Genomic DNA, 14185 nt, shown 5'->3' with positions numbered 1-14185 from the left:
GTTACATTGGACTGTGTGTGTGGGGGAGGGTGTAGTTACACTGGATTGTGTGTGTGGGGGAGGGTGTAGTTACACTGGATTGTGTTTGTGGGGAGGATGTAGTTACACTGGATTGTGTGTGTGGGGAGGGTGTAGTTACACTGGATTGTGTGTGTGGCGGAGGTGTGTAGTTCCACTGGATTGTGTATGTGGGAGGGTACAGTTCCACTGGATTGTGTGTGAGTGGGGGAGCGGTATAGTTACACTGGATTGTGTGTGTGGGAGGGTGTAGTTACACTGGATTGTGTGTGTGGGGGAGGGTGTAGTTACATTGGATTGTGTGTATGGGAGGGTGTATTTACACTGGACTGTGTGTGTGTGGGGGAGGTGTCATTACACTGGATTGTATGTGTGGCAGGGTGTCGTTACACTGGATTGAATGTGGGGCAGTGTGTAGTTACACTGGATTGTATGTGTGGGAGGGTTAGTTACACTGGATTGTGTGTGTGTGGGGAGGTTTCGTTACACTGGATTGTGTGTGTGGGACGGTGTAGTTACACTGGATTGTATGTGTGGGAGGGTGTAGTTACACTGGATTGTGTGTGTGGGGGAGGGGTGTAGTTACTCTGGATTGTATGTGTGGGAGGGTGTAGTTACACTGGATTCTGTGTGTGGGAGGGTGTAGTTACACGGGATTGTATGTGTGGGAGGGTGTAGGTACACTGGATTGTGTGTGTGGGAAGGTGTAGTTACACTGGATTGTGTGTGTGGGCGGGTGTAGTTACACTGGATTGTATGTGTGGGAGGGTGTAGTTACAGTGGATTGTGTGTGTGGGAGGGTGTAGTTACACTGGATTGTGTGTGTGGGGGGAGGTGTCGTTACACTGGATTGTGTGTGTGGGGGAGGGTGTAGTCACACTGGATTGTGTGTGTGTGCGAGGGTGTAGTTACACTGGATTGTGTGTGTGGGAGGCGTCGTTACACTGGATTGTGTGTGTGGGGGAGGTGTCGTTACACTGGATTGTGTGTGTGGGGGAGGGTGTAGTTACACTGGATTGTGTGTGTGGGGGAGGGTGTAGTTACACTGGATTGTGTATGTGGGGAGAATGTAGTTACACTGGATTGTGTGTGTGGGGAGGGTGTAGTTACACTGGATTGTGTGTGTGGGGGAGGTGTGTAGTTACACTGGATTGTGTGTGTGGGGGAGGGGTGTAGTTACACTGGATTGTGTGTGCGGGGGAGGGTGTAGTTATACTGGATTGTGTGTGTGGGAGGATGTAGTTACACTGGATTGTGTGTGTGGGGGAGGGTGTAGTTACACTGGATTGTGTGTGTGGGCGGGTGTAGTTACACTGGATTGTATGTGTGGGAGGGTGTAGTTACACTGGATTGTGTGTGTGGGAGGGTGTAGTTACACTGGATTGTGTGTGTGGGGGGGAGGTGTCGTTACACTGGATTGTGTGTGTGGGGGAGGGTGTAGTCACACTGGATTGTGTGTGTGTGCGAGGGTGTAGTTACACTGGATTGTGTGTGTGGGAGGCGTCGTTACACTGGATTGTGTGTGTGGGGGAGGTGTCGTTACACTGTATTGTGTGTGTGGGGGAGGGTGTAGTTACACTGGATTGTGTGTGTGGGGGAGGGTGTAGTTACACTGGATTGTGTGTGTGGGGAGGATGTAGTTACACTGGATTGTGTGTGTGGGGAGGGTGTAGTTCCACTGGATTGTGTGTGTGGGGGAGGTGTGTAGTTACACTGGATTGTGTGTGTGGGGGGAGGGTGTAGTTACACTGGATTGTGTGTGTGTGGGGGAGGTGTAGTTACACTGGATTGTGTGTGTGGGAGGGTGTAATTACACTGGATTGTGTGTGTGGGGGGGAGGTGTCGTTACACTGTATTGTGTGTGTGGGAGGTGTCGTTACACTGGGTTGTGTGTGTGGGGGAGGGTGTAGTTACACTGGATTGTGTGTGTGGGGGGGAGGGTGTAGTTACACTGGATTGTGTGTGTGGGGGAGGTGTAGTTACACTGGATTGTGTGTGTGGGAGGGTGTAGTTACACTGGATTGTGTGTGTGGGGGGAGGTGTCGTTACACTGGATTGTGTGTGTGGGAGGTGTCGTGACACTGGATTGTGTGTGTGGGGGAGGGTGTAGTTACACTGGATTGTGTGTGTGGGAGGGTGTAGTTACACTGGATTGTGTGTGTGGGGGAGGGTGTAGTTACACTGGATTGTGTGTGTGGGAGGGTGTAGTTACCTTGGATTGTGTGTGTGGGGGAGGGTGTAGTTACACTGGATTGTGTGTGTGGGGGGGAGGTGTCGTTACACTGGATTGTATGTTTGAGAGGGTGTAGTTACACTGGAGTGTGTGTGTGGGGAGGGGTGTAGTTCCACTGGATTGTGTATGTGGGAGGGTGCAGTTCCACTGGATTGTGTGTGTGTGGGAGCGGTGTAGTTACACTGGATTGTGTGTGTGGGAGGGTGTAGTTACACTGGATTGTGTGTGTGGGGGAGGGTGTAGTTACATTGGATTGTGTGTATGAGAGGGTGTATTTACACTGGACTGTGTGTGTGTGGGGGAGGTGTCATTACACTGGATTGTATGTGTGGCAGGGTGTCGTTACACTGGATTGTAGGTGGGGCAGTGTATAGTTACACTGGATTGTATGTGTGGGAGGGTTAGTTACACTGGATTGTGTGTGTGTGTGGGGGGGTTTCGTTACACTGGATTTTGTGTGTGGGAGGGTGTAGTTACACTGGATTGGGTGTGTGGGAGGGTGTAGTTACACAGGATTGTGTGTGTGGGGGAGGGGTGTAGTTACTCTGGATTGTATGTGTGGGAGGGTGTAGTTACACTGGATTGTGTGTGTGGGAGGGTGTAGTTACACTGGATTGTATGTGTGGGAGGGTGTAGGTACACTGGATTGTGTGTGTGTGGGAGGGTGTAGTTACACTGGATTGTGTGTGCGGGCGGGTGTAGTTACACTGGATTGTATGTGTGGGAGAGTGTAGGTACACTGGATTGTGTGTGTGTGGGAGGGTGTAGTTACACTGGATTGTGTGTGCGGGCGGGTGTAGTTACACTGGATTGTATGTGTGGGAGGGTGTAGTTACACTGGATTGTGTGTGTGTGGGAGGGTGTAGTTACACTGGATTGTGTGTGTGGGGGAGGGTGTAGTCACACTGGATTGTGTGTGTGTGGGAGGGTGTAGTTACACTGGATTGTGTGTGTGGGAGGCGTCGTTACACTGGATTGTGTGTGTGGGGGGAGGTGTCGTTACACTGGATTGTGGGTGTGGGGGAGGGTGTAGTTACACTGGATTGTGTGTGTGGGGGAGGGTGTAGTTACATTGGATTGTGTGTATGGGAGGGTGTATTTACACTGGACTGTGTGTGTGTGGGGGAGGTGTCATTACACTGGATTGTATGTGTGGCAGGGTGTCGTTACACTGGATTGTATGTGTGGGAGGGTTAGTTACACTGGATTGTGTGTGTGTGGGGAGGTTTCGTTACACTGGATTGTGTGTGTGGGAGGGTGTAGTTACACTGGATTGTATGTGTGGGAGGGTGTAGTTACACTGGATTGTGTGTGTGGGGGAGGGGTGTAGTTACTCTGGATTGTATGTGTGGGAGGGTGTAGTTACACTGGATTGTGTGTGTGGGAGGGTGTAGTTACACTGGATTGTATGTGTGGGAGGGTGTAGGTACACTGGATTGTGTGTGTGTGGGAGGGTGTAGTTACACTGGATTGTGTGTGCGGGCGGGTGTAGTTACACTGGATTGTATGTGTGGGAGAGTGTAGGTACACTGGATTGTGTGTGTGTGGGAGGGTGTAGTTACACTGGATTGTGTGTGTGGGAGGGTGTAGTTACACTGGATTGTGTGTGTGGGAGGGTGTAGTTACACTGGATTGTGTGTGTGTGGGAGGGTGTAGTTACACTGGATTCTGTGTGGGGGGGAGGTGTCGTTACACTGGATTGTGTGTGTGGGGGAGGGTGTAGTTACACTGGATTGTGTGTGTGTGGGGGAGGTGTAGTTACACTGGATTGTGTGTGTGGGAGGGTGTAATTACACTGGATTGTGTGTGTGGGGGGGAGGTGTCGTTACACTGGATTGTGTGTGTGGGAGGGGTCGTTACACTGGATTGTGTGTGTGGGAGGGTGTAGTTACACTGGATTGTGTGTGTGGGGGAGGTGTAGTTACACTGGATTGTGTGTGTGGGAGGGTGTAGTTACCTTGGATTGTGTGTGTGGGGGAGGGTGTAGTTACACTGGATTGTGTGTGTGGGGGGGAGGTGTCGTTACACTGGATTGTATGTGTGAGAGGGTGTAGTTACACTGGAGTGTGTGTGTGGGGAGGGGTGTAGTTCCACTGGATTGTGTATGTGGGAGGGTGCAGTTCCACTGGATTGTGTGTGTGGGGGAGCGGTATAGTTACACTGGATTGTGTGTGTGGGAGGGCGTAGTTACACTGGATTGTGTGTGTGGGGAGGGTGTAGTTACATTGGATTGTATGTATGGGAGGGTGTATTTACACTGGACTGTGTGTGTGTGGGGGAGGTGTCATTACACTGGATTGTATGTGTGGCAGGGTGTCGTTACACTGGATTGTAGGTGGGGCAGTGTGTAGTTACACTGGATTGTATGTGTGGGAGGGTGTAGTTACACTGGATTGTGTGTGTGTATGGGGAGGTTTCGTTACACTGGATTGTGTGTGTGGGAGGGTGTAGTTACACTGGATTGTATGTGTGGGAGGGTGTAGTTACACTGGATTGTGTGTGTGGGGGAGGGGTGTAGTTACTCTGGATTGTATGTGTGGGAGGGTGTAGTTACACTGGATTGTGTGTGTGGGAGGGTGTAGTTACACTGGATTGTATGTGTGGGAGGGTGTAGGTACACTGTATTGTGTGTGTGTGGGAGGGTGTAGTTACACTGGATTGTGTGTGTGGGCGGGTGTAGTTACACTGGATTGTATGTGTGGGAGGGTGTAGTTTCACTGGATTGTGTGTGTGGGAGGGTGTAGTTACACTGGATTGTGTGTGTGGGGGGGAGGTGTCGTTACACTGGATTGTGTGTGTGGGGGAGGGTGTAGTCACACTGGATTGTGTGTGTGTGCGAGGGTGTAGTTACACTGGATTGTGTGTGTGGGAGGCGTCGTTACACTGGATTGTGTGTGTGGGGGAGGTGTCGTTACACTGGATTGTGTGTGTGGGGGAGGGTGTAGTTACACTGGATTGTGTGTGTGGGGGAGGGTGTAGTTACACTGGATTGTGTGTGTGGGGAGGATGTAGTTACACTGGATTGTGTGTGTGGGGAGGGTGTAGTTCCACTGGATTGTGTGTGTGGGGGAGGTGTGTAGTTACACTGGATTGTGTGTGTGGGGGGAGGGTGTAGTTACACTGGATTGTGTGTGTGTGGGGGAGGTGTAGTTACACTGGATTGTGTGTGTGGGAGGGTGTAATTACACTGGATTGTGTGTGTGGGGGGAGGTGTCGTTACACTGGATTGTGTGTGTGGGAGGAGTCGTTACACTGGATTGTGTGTGTGGGGGAGGGTGTAGTTACACTGGATTGTGTGTGTGGGGGGGAGGGTGTAGTTACACTGGATTGTGTGTGTGGGGGAGGTGTAGTTACACTGGACTGTGTGTGTGGGAGGGTGTAGTTACACTGGATTGTGTGTGTGGGGGGAGGTGTCGTTACACTGGATTGTGTGTGTGGGAGGTGTCGTTACACTGGATTGTGTGTGTGGGGGAGGGTGTAGTTACACTGGATTGTGTGTGTGGGGGAGGGTGTAGTTACACTGGATTGTGTGTGTGGGGAGGATGTAGTTACACTGGATTGTGTGTGTGGGGAGGGTGTAGTTCCACTGGATTGTGTGTGTGGGGGAGGTGTGTAGTTACACTGGATTGTGTGTGTGGGGGGAGGGTGTAGTTACACTGGATTGTGTGTGTGTGGGGGAGGTGTAGTTACACTGGATTGTGTGTGTGGGAGGGTGTAATTACACTGGATTGTGTGTGTGGGGGGGAGGTGTCGTTACACTGTATTGTGTGTGTGGGAGGTGTCGTTACACTGGGTTGTGTGTGTGGGGGAGGGTGTAGTTACACTGGATTGTGTGTGTGGGGGGGAGGGTGTAGTTACACTGGATTGTGTGTGTGGGGGAGGTGTAGTTACACTGGATTGTGTGTGTGGGAGGGTGTAGTTACACTGGATTGTGTGTGTGGGGGGAGGTGTCGTTACACTGGATTGTGTGTGTGGGAGGTGTCGTGACACTGGATTGTGTGTGTGGGGGAGGGTGTAGTTACACTGGATTGTGTGTGTGGGAGGGTGTAGTTACACTGGATTGTGTGTGTGGGGGAGGGTGTAGTTACACTGGATTGTGTGTGTGGGAGGGTGTAGTTACCTTGGATTGTGTGTGTGGGGGAGGGTGTAGTTACACTGGATTGTGTGTGTGGGGGGGAGGTGTCGTTACACTGGATTGTATGTGTGAGAGGGTGTAGTTACACTGGAGTGTGTGTGTGGGGAGGGGTGTAGTTCCACTGGATTGTGTATGTGGGAGGGTGTAGTTACACTGGATTGTGTGTGTGGGAGGGTGTAGTTACACTGGATTGTGTGTGTGGGGGAGGGTGCAGTTCCACTGGATTGTGTGTGTGTGGGAGCGGTGTAGTTACACTGGATTGTGTGTGTGGGAGGGTGTAGTTACACTGGATTGTGTGTGTGGGGGAGGGTGTAGTTACATTGGATTGTGTGTATGAGAGGGTGTATTTACACTGGACTGTGTGTGTGTGGGGGAGGTGTCATTACACTGGATTGTATGTGTGGCAGGGTGTCGTTACACTGGATTGTAGGTGGGGCAGTGTATAGTTACACTGGATTGTATGTGTGGGAGGGTTAGTTACACTGGATTGTGTGTGGGGGGGGGGTTTCGTTACACTGGATTTTGTGTGTGGTAGGGTGTAGTTACACTGGATTGTATGTGTGGGAGGGTGTAGTTACACAGGATTGTGTGTGTGGGGGAGGGGTGTAGTTACTCTGGATTGTATGTGTGGGAGGTTGTAGTTCCACTGGATTGTGTGTGTGGGAGGGTGTAGTTACACTGGATTGTATGTGTGGGAGGGTGTAGGTACACTGGATTGTGTGTGTGTGGGAGGGTGTAGTTACACTGGATTGTGTGTGTGGGCGGGTGTAGTTACACTGGATTGTATGTGTGGGAGAGTGTAGGTACACTGGATTGTGTGTGTGTGGGAGGGTGTAGTTACACTGGATTGTGTGTGTGGGAGGGTGTAGTTACACTGGATTGTGTGTTTGGGAGGGTGTAGTTACACTGGATTGTGTGTGTGTGGGAGGGTGTAGTTACACTGGATTGTGTGTGGGGGGGAGGTGTCGTTACACTGGATTGTGTGTGTGGGGGGAGGGTGTAGTTACACTGGATTGTGTGGGGGAGGTGTAGTTACACTGGATTGTGTGTGTGGGAGGGTGTAATTACACTGGATTGTGTGTGTGGGGGGGAGGTGTCGTTACACTGGATTGTGTGTGTGGGAGGGGTCGTTACACTGGATTGTGTGTGTGGGAGGGTGTAGTTACACTGGATTGTGTGTGTGGGGGAGGGTGTAGTTACATTGGACTGTGTGTGTGGGGGAGGGTGTAGTTACACTGGATTGTGTGTGTGGGGGAGGGTGTAGTTACACTGGATTGTGTTTGTGGGGAGGATGTAGTTACACTGGATTGTGTGTGTGGGGAGGGTGTAGTTACACTGGATTGTGTGTGTGGCGGAGGTGTGTAGTTCCACTGGATTGTGTATGTGGGAGGGTACAGTTCCACTGGATTGTGTGTGAGTGGGGGAGCGGTATAGTTACACTGGATTGTGTGTGTGGGAGGGTGTAGTTACACTGGATTGTGTGTGTGGGGGAGGGTGTAGTTACATTGGATTGTGTGTATGGGAGGGTGTATTTACACTGGACTGTGTGTGTGTGGGGGAGGTGTCATTACACTGGATTGTATGTGTGGCAGGGTGTCGTTACACTGGATTGAATGTGGGGCAGTGTGTAGTTACACTGGATTGTATGTGTGGGAGGGTTAGTTACACTGGATTGTGTGTGTGTGGGGAGGTTTCGTTACACTGGATTGTGTGTGTGGGACGGTGTAGTTACACTGGATTGTATGTGTGGGAGGGTGTAGTTACACTGGATTGTGTGTGTGGGGGAGGGGTGTAGTTACTCTGGATTGTATGTGTGGGAGGGTGTAGTTACACTGGATTCTGTGTGTGGGAGGGTGTAGTTACACGGGATTGTATGTGTGGGAGGGTGTAGGTACACTGGATTGTGTGTGTGGGAAGGTGTAGTTACACTGGATTGTGTGTGTGGGCGGGTGTAGTTACACTGGATTGTATGTGTGGGAGGGTGTAGTTACAGTGGATTGTGTGTGTGGGAGGGTGTAGTTACACTGGATTGTGTGTGTGGGGGGAGGTGTCGTTACACTGGATTGTGTGTGTGGGGGAGGGTGTAGTCACACTGGATTGTGTGTGTGTGCGAGGGTGTAGTTACACTGGATTGTGTGTGTGGGAGGCGTCGTTACACTGGATTGTGTGTGTGGGGGAGGTGTCGTTACACTGGATTGTGTGTGTGGGGGAGGGTGTAGTTACACTGGATTGTGTGTGTGGGGGAGGGTGTAGTTACACTGGATTGTGTATGTGGGGAGAATGTAGTTACACTGGATTGTGTGTGTGGGGAGGGTGTAGTTACACTGGATTGTGTGTGTGGGGGAGGTGTGTAGTTACACTGGATTGTGTGTGTGGGGGAGGGGTGTAGTTACACTGGATTGTGTGTGCGGGGGAGGGTGTAGTTATACTGGATTGTGTGTGTGGGAGGATGTAGTTACACTGGATTGTGTGTGTGGGGGAGGGTGTAGTTACACTGGATTGTGTGTGTGGGCGGGTGTAGTTACACTGGATTGTATGTGTGGGAGGGTGTAGTTACACTGGATTGTGTGTGTGGGAGGGTGTAGTTACACTGGATTGTGTGTGTGGGGGGGAGGTGTCGTTACACTGGATTGTGTGTGTGGGGGAGGGTGTAGTCACACTGGATTGTGTGTGTGTGCGAGGGTGTAGTTACACTGGATTGTGTGTGTGGGAGGCGTCGTTACACTGGATTGTGTGTGTGGGGGAGGTGTCGTTACACTGTATTGTGTGTGTGGGGGAGGGTGTAGTTACACTGGATTGTGTGTGTGGGGGAGGGTGTAGTTACACTGGATTGTGTGTGTGGGGAGGATGTAGTTACACTGGATTGTGTGTGTGGGGAGGGTGTAGTTCCACTGGATTGTGTGTGTGGGGGAGGTGTGTAGTTACACTGGATTGTGTGTGTGGGGGGAGGGTGTAGTTACACTGGATTGTGTGTGTGTGGGGGAGGTGTAGTTACACTGGATTGTGTGTGTGGGAGGGTGTAATTACACTGGATTGTGTGTGTGGGGGGGAGGTGTCGTTACACTGTATTGTGTGTGTGGGAGGTGTCGTTACACTGGGTTGTGTGTGTGGGGGAGGGTGTAGTTACACTGGATTGTGTGTGTGGGGGGGAGGGTGTAGTTACACTGGATTGTGTGTGTGGGGGAGGTGTAGTTACACTGGATTGTGTGTGTGGGAGGGTGTAGTTACACTGGATTGTGTGTGTGGGGGGAGGTGTCGTTACACTGGATTGTGTGTGTGGGAGGTGTCGTGACACTGGATTGTGTGTGTGGGGGAGGGTGTAGTTACACTGGATTGTGTGTGTGGGAGGGTGTAGTTACACTGGATTGTGTGTGTGGGGGAGGGTGTAGTTACACTGGATTGTGTGTGTGGGAGGGTGTAGTTACCTTGGATTGTGTGTGTGGGGGAGGGTGTAGTTACACTGGATTGTGTGTGTGGGGGGGAGGTGTCGTTACACTGGATTGTATGTTTGAGAGGGTGTAGTTACACTGGAGTGTGTGTGTGGGGAGGGGTGTAGTTCCACTGGATTGTGTATGTGGGAGGGTGCAGTTCCACTGGATTGTGTGTGTGTGGGAGCGGTGTAGTTACACTGGATTGTGTGTGTGGGAGGGTGTAGTTACACTGGATTGTGTGTGTGGGGGAGGGTGTAGTTACATTGGATTGTGTGTATGAGAGGGTGTATTTACACTGGACTGTGTGTGTGTGGGGGAGGTGTCATTACACTGGATTGTATGTGTGGCAGGGTGTCGTTACACTGGATTGTAGGTGGGGCAGTGTATAGTTACACTGGATTGTATGTGTGGGAGGGTTAGTTACACTGGATTGTGTGTGTGTGTGGGGGGGTTTCGTTACACTGGATTTTGTGTGTGGGAGGGTGTAGTTACACTGGATTGGGTGTGTGGGAGGGTGTAGTTACACAGGATTGTGTGTGTGGGGGAGGGGTGTAGTTACTCTGGATTGTATGTGTGGGAGGGTGTAGTTACACTGGATTGTGTGTGTGGGAGGGTGTAGTTACACTGGATTGTATGTGTGGGAGGGTGTAGGTACACTGGATTGTGTGTGTGTGGGAGGGTGTAGTTACACTGGATTGTGTGTGCGGGCGGGTGTAGTTACACTGGATTGTATGTGTGGGAGAGTGTAGGTACACTGGATTGTGTGTGTGTGGGAGGGTGTAGTTACACTGGATTGTGTGTGTGGGACGGTGTAGTTACACTGGATTGTGTGTTTGGGAGGGTGTAGTTACACTGGATTGTGTGTGTGTGGGAGGGTGTAGTTACACTGGATTGTGTGTGGGGGGGAGGTGTCGTTACACTGGATTGTGTGTGTGGGGGGAGGGTGTAGTTACACTGGATTGTGTGTGTGTGGGGGAGGTGTAGTTACACTGGATTGTGTGTGTGGGAGGGTGTAATTACACTGGATTGTGTGTGTGGGGGGAGGTGTCGTTACACTGGATTGTGTGTGTGGGAGGGGTCGTTACACTGGATTGTGTGTGTGGGAGGGTGTAGTTACACTGGATTGTGTGTGTGGGGGAGGGTGTAGTTACACTGGATTGTGTGTGTGGGAGGGTGTAGTTACCTTGGATTGTGTGTGTGGGGGAGGGTGTAGTTACACTGGATTGTGTGTGTGGGGGGGAGGTGTCGTTACACTGGATTGTATGTGTGAGAGGGTGTAGTTACACTGGAGTGTGTGTGTGGGGAGGGGTGTAGTTCCACTGGATTGTGTATGTGGGAGGGTACAGTTCCACTGGATTGTGTGTGAGTGGGGGAGCGGTATAGTTACACTGGATTGTGTGTGTGGGAGGGTGTAGTTACACTGGATTGTGTGTGTGGGGGAGGGTGTAGTTACATTGGATTGTGTGTATGGGAGGGTGTATTTACACTGGACTGTGTGGGGGAGGTGTCATTACACTGGATTGTATGTGTGGCAGGGTGTCGTTACACTGGATTGAATGTGGGGCAGTGTGTAGTTACACTGGATTGTATGTGTGGGAGGGTTAGTTACACTGGATTGTGTGTGTGTGGGGAGGTTTCGTTACACTGGATTGTGTGTGTGGGACGGTGTAGTTACACTGGATTGTATGTGTGGGAGGGTGTAGTTACACTGGATTGTGTGTGTGGGGGAGGGGTGTAGTTACTCTGGATTGTATGTGTGGGAGGGTGTAGTTACAATTGATTCTGTGTGTGGGAGGGTGTAGTTACACGGGATTGTATGTGTGGGAGGGTGTAGGTACACTGGATTGTGTGTGTGGGAAGGTGTAGTTACACTGGATTGTGTGTGTGGGCGGGTGTAGTTACACTGGATTGTATGTGTGGGAGGGTGTAGTTACACTGGATTGTGTGTGTGGGAGGGTGTAGTTACACTGGATTGTGTGTGTGGGGGGAGGTGTCGTTACACTGGATTGTGTGTGTGGGGGAGGGTGTAGTCACACTGGATTGTGTGTGTGTGCGAGGGTGTAGTTACACTGGATTGTGTGTGTGGGAGGCGTCGTTACACTGGATTGTGTGTGTGGGGGAGGTGTCGTTACACTGGATTGTGTGTGTGGGGGAGGGTGTAGTTACACTGGATTGTGTGTGTGGGGGAGGGTGTAGTTACACTGGATTGTGTGTGTGGGGAGAATGTAGTTACACTGGATTGTGTGTGTGGGGAGGGTGTAGTTACACTGGATTGTGTGTGTGGGGGAGGTGTGTAGTTACACTGGATTGTGTGTGTGGGGGAGGGGTGTAGTTACACTGGATTGTGTGTGCGGGGGAGGGTGTAGTTATACTGGATTGTGTGTGTGGGAGGATGTAGTTACACTGGATTGTGTGTGTGGGGGAGGGTGTAGTTACACTGGATTTTGTGTGTGGGAGGGTGTAGTTACCTTCGATTGTGTGTGTGGGGGGAGGTGTCGTTACACTGGATTGTGTGTGTGGGAGGGTGTAGTTACACTGGAGTGTGTGTGGGGGAGGGGTGTAGTTACACTGGATTGTGTGTGTGGGAGGGCGTAGTTCCACTGGATTGTGTGTGTGGGAAGGTGTAGTTACACTGGATTGTGTGTGTGGGGGAGGGTGTAGTTAAACTGGATTGTGTGTGTGGGGGGGGAGGGTGTAGTTACACTGGATTGTGTGTGTGGGGGAGGTGTAGTTACACTGGATTGTGTGTGTGGGGGGAAGTGTCGTTACACTGGATTGTGTGTGTGGGAGGTGTCGTTACACTGTATTGGGTGTGTGGGGGGGAGGGTGTAGTTACACTGGATTGTGTGTATGAGAGGGTGTATTTACACTGGACTGTGTGTGTGTGGGGGAGGTGTCATTACACTGGATTGTATGTGTGGCAGGGTGTCGTTACACTGGATTGTAGGTGGGGCAGTGTATAGTTACACTGGATTGTATGTGTGGGAGGGTTAGTTGCACTGGATTGTGTGTGTGGGGGGGGGTTTCGTTACACTGGATTGTGTGTGTGGGAGGGTGTAGTTACACTGGATTGTATGTGTGGGAGGGTGTAGTTACACTGGATTGTGTGTGTGGGGGAGGGGTGTAGTTACTCTGGATTGTATGTGTGGGAGGGTGTAGTTACACTGGATTGTGTGTGTGGGAGGGTGTAGTTACACTGGATTGTATGTGTGGGAGGGTGTAGGTACACTGGATTGTGTGTGTGTGGGAGGGTGTAGTTACACTGGATTGTGTGTGCGGGCGGGTGTAGTTACACTGGATTGTATGTGTGGGAGAGTGTAGGTACACTGGATTGTGTGTGTGTGGAAGGGTGTAGTTACACTGGATTGTGTGTGCGGGCGGGTGTAGTTACACTGGATTGTATGTGTGGGAGGGTGTAGGTACACTGGATTGTGTGTGTGTGGGAGGGTGTAGTTACACTGGATTGTGTGTGCGGGCGGGTGTAGTTACACTGGATTGTATGTGTGGGAGAGTGTAGGTACACTGGATTGTGTGTGTGTGGGAGGGTGTAGTTACACTGGATTGTGTGTGTGGGAGGGTGTAGTTACACTGGATTGTGTGTTTGGGAGGGTGTAGTTACACTGGATTGTGTGTGTGTGGGAGGGTGTAGTTACACTGGATTGTGTGTGGGGGGGAGGTGTCGTTACACTGGATTGTGTGTGTGGGGGGAGGGTGTAGTTACACTGGATTGTGTGTGTGTGGGGGAGGTGTAGTTACACTGGATTGTGTGTGTGGGAGGGTGTAATTACACTGGATTGTGTGTGTGGGGGGGAGGTGTCGTTACACTGGATTGTGTGTGTGGGAGGGGTCGTTACACTGGATTGTGTGTGTGGGAGGGTGTAGTTACACTGGACTGTGTGTGTGGGGGAGGGTGTAGTTACACTGGATTGTGTGTGTGGGAGGGTGTAGTTACCTTGGATTGTGTGTGTGGGGGAGGGTGTAGTTACACTGGATTGTGTGTGTGGGGGGGAGGTGTCGTTACACTGTATTGTATGTGTGAGAGGGTGTAGTTACACTGGAGTGTGTGTGTGGGGAGGGGTGTAGTTCCACTGGATTGTGTATGTGGGAGGGTACAGTTCCACTGGATTGTGTGTGAGTGGGGGAGCGGTATAGTTACACTGGATTGTGTGTGTGGGAGGGTGTAGTTACACTGGATTGTGTGTGTGGGGGAGGGTGTAGTTACATTAGATTGTGTGTATGGGAGGGTGTATTTACACTGGACTGTGTGTGTGTGGGGGAGGTGTCATTACACTGGATTGTATGTGTGGCAGGGTGTCGTTACACTGGATTGAATGTGGGGCAGTGTGTAGTTACACTGGATTGTATGTG

This window comes from Mustelus asterias, chromosome 11 (genome assembly GCF_964213995.1).
Source record: "Mustelus asterias chromosome 11, sMusAst1.hap1.1, whole genome shotgun sequence".
NCBI classification, from domain to species: Eukaryota; Metazoa; Chordata; class Chondrichthyes; order Carcharhiniformes; family Triakidae; genus Mustelus; species Mustelus asterias.
The sequence above is the reverse complement of the archived record's forward strand: the minus strand, read 5'-3'. Positions refer to the sequence as shown.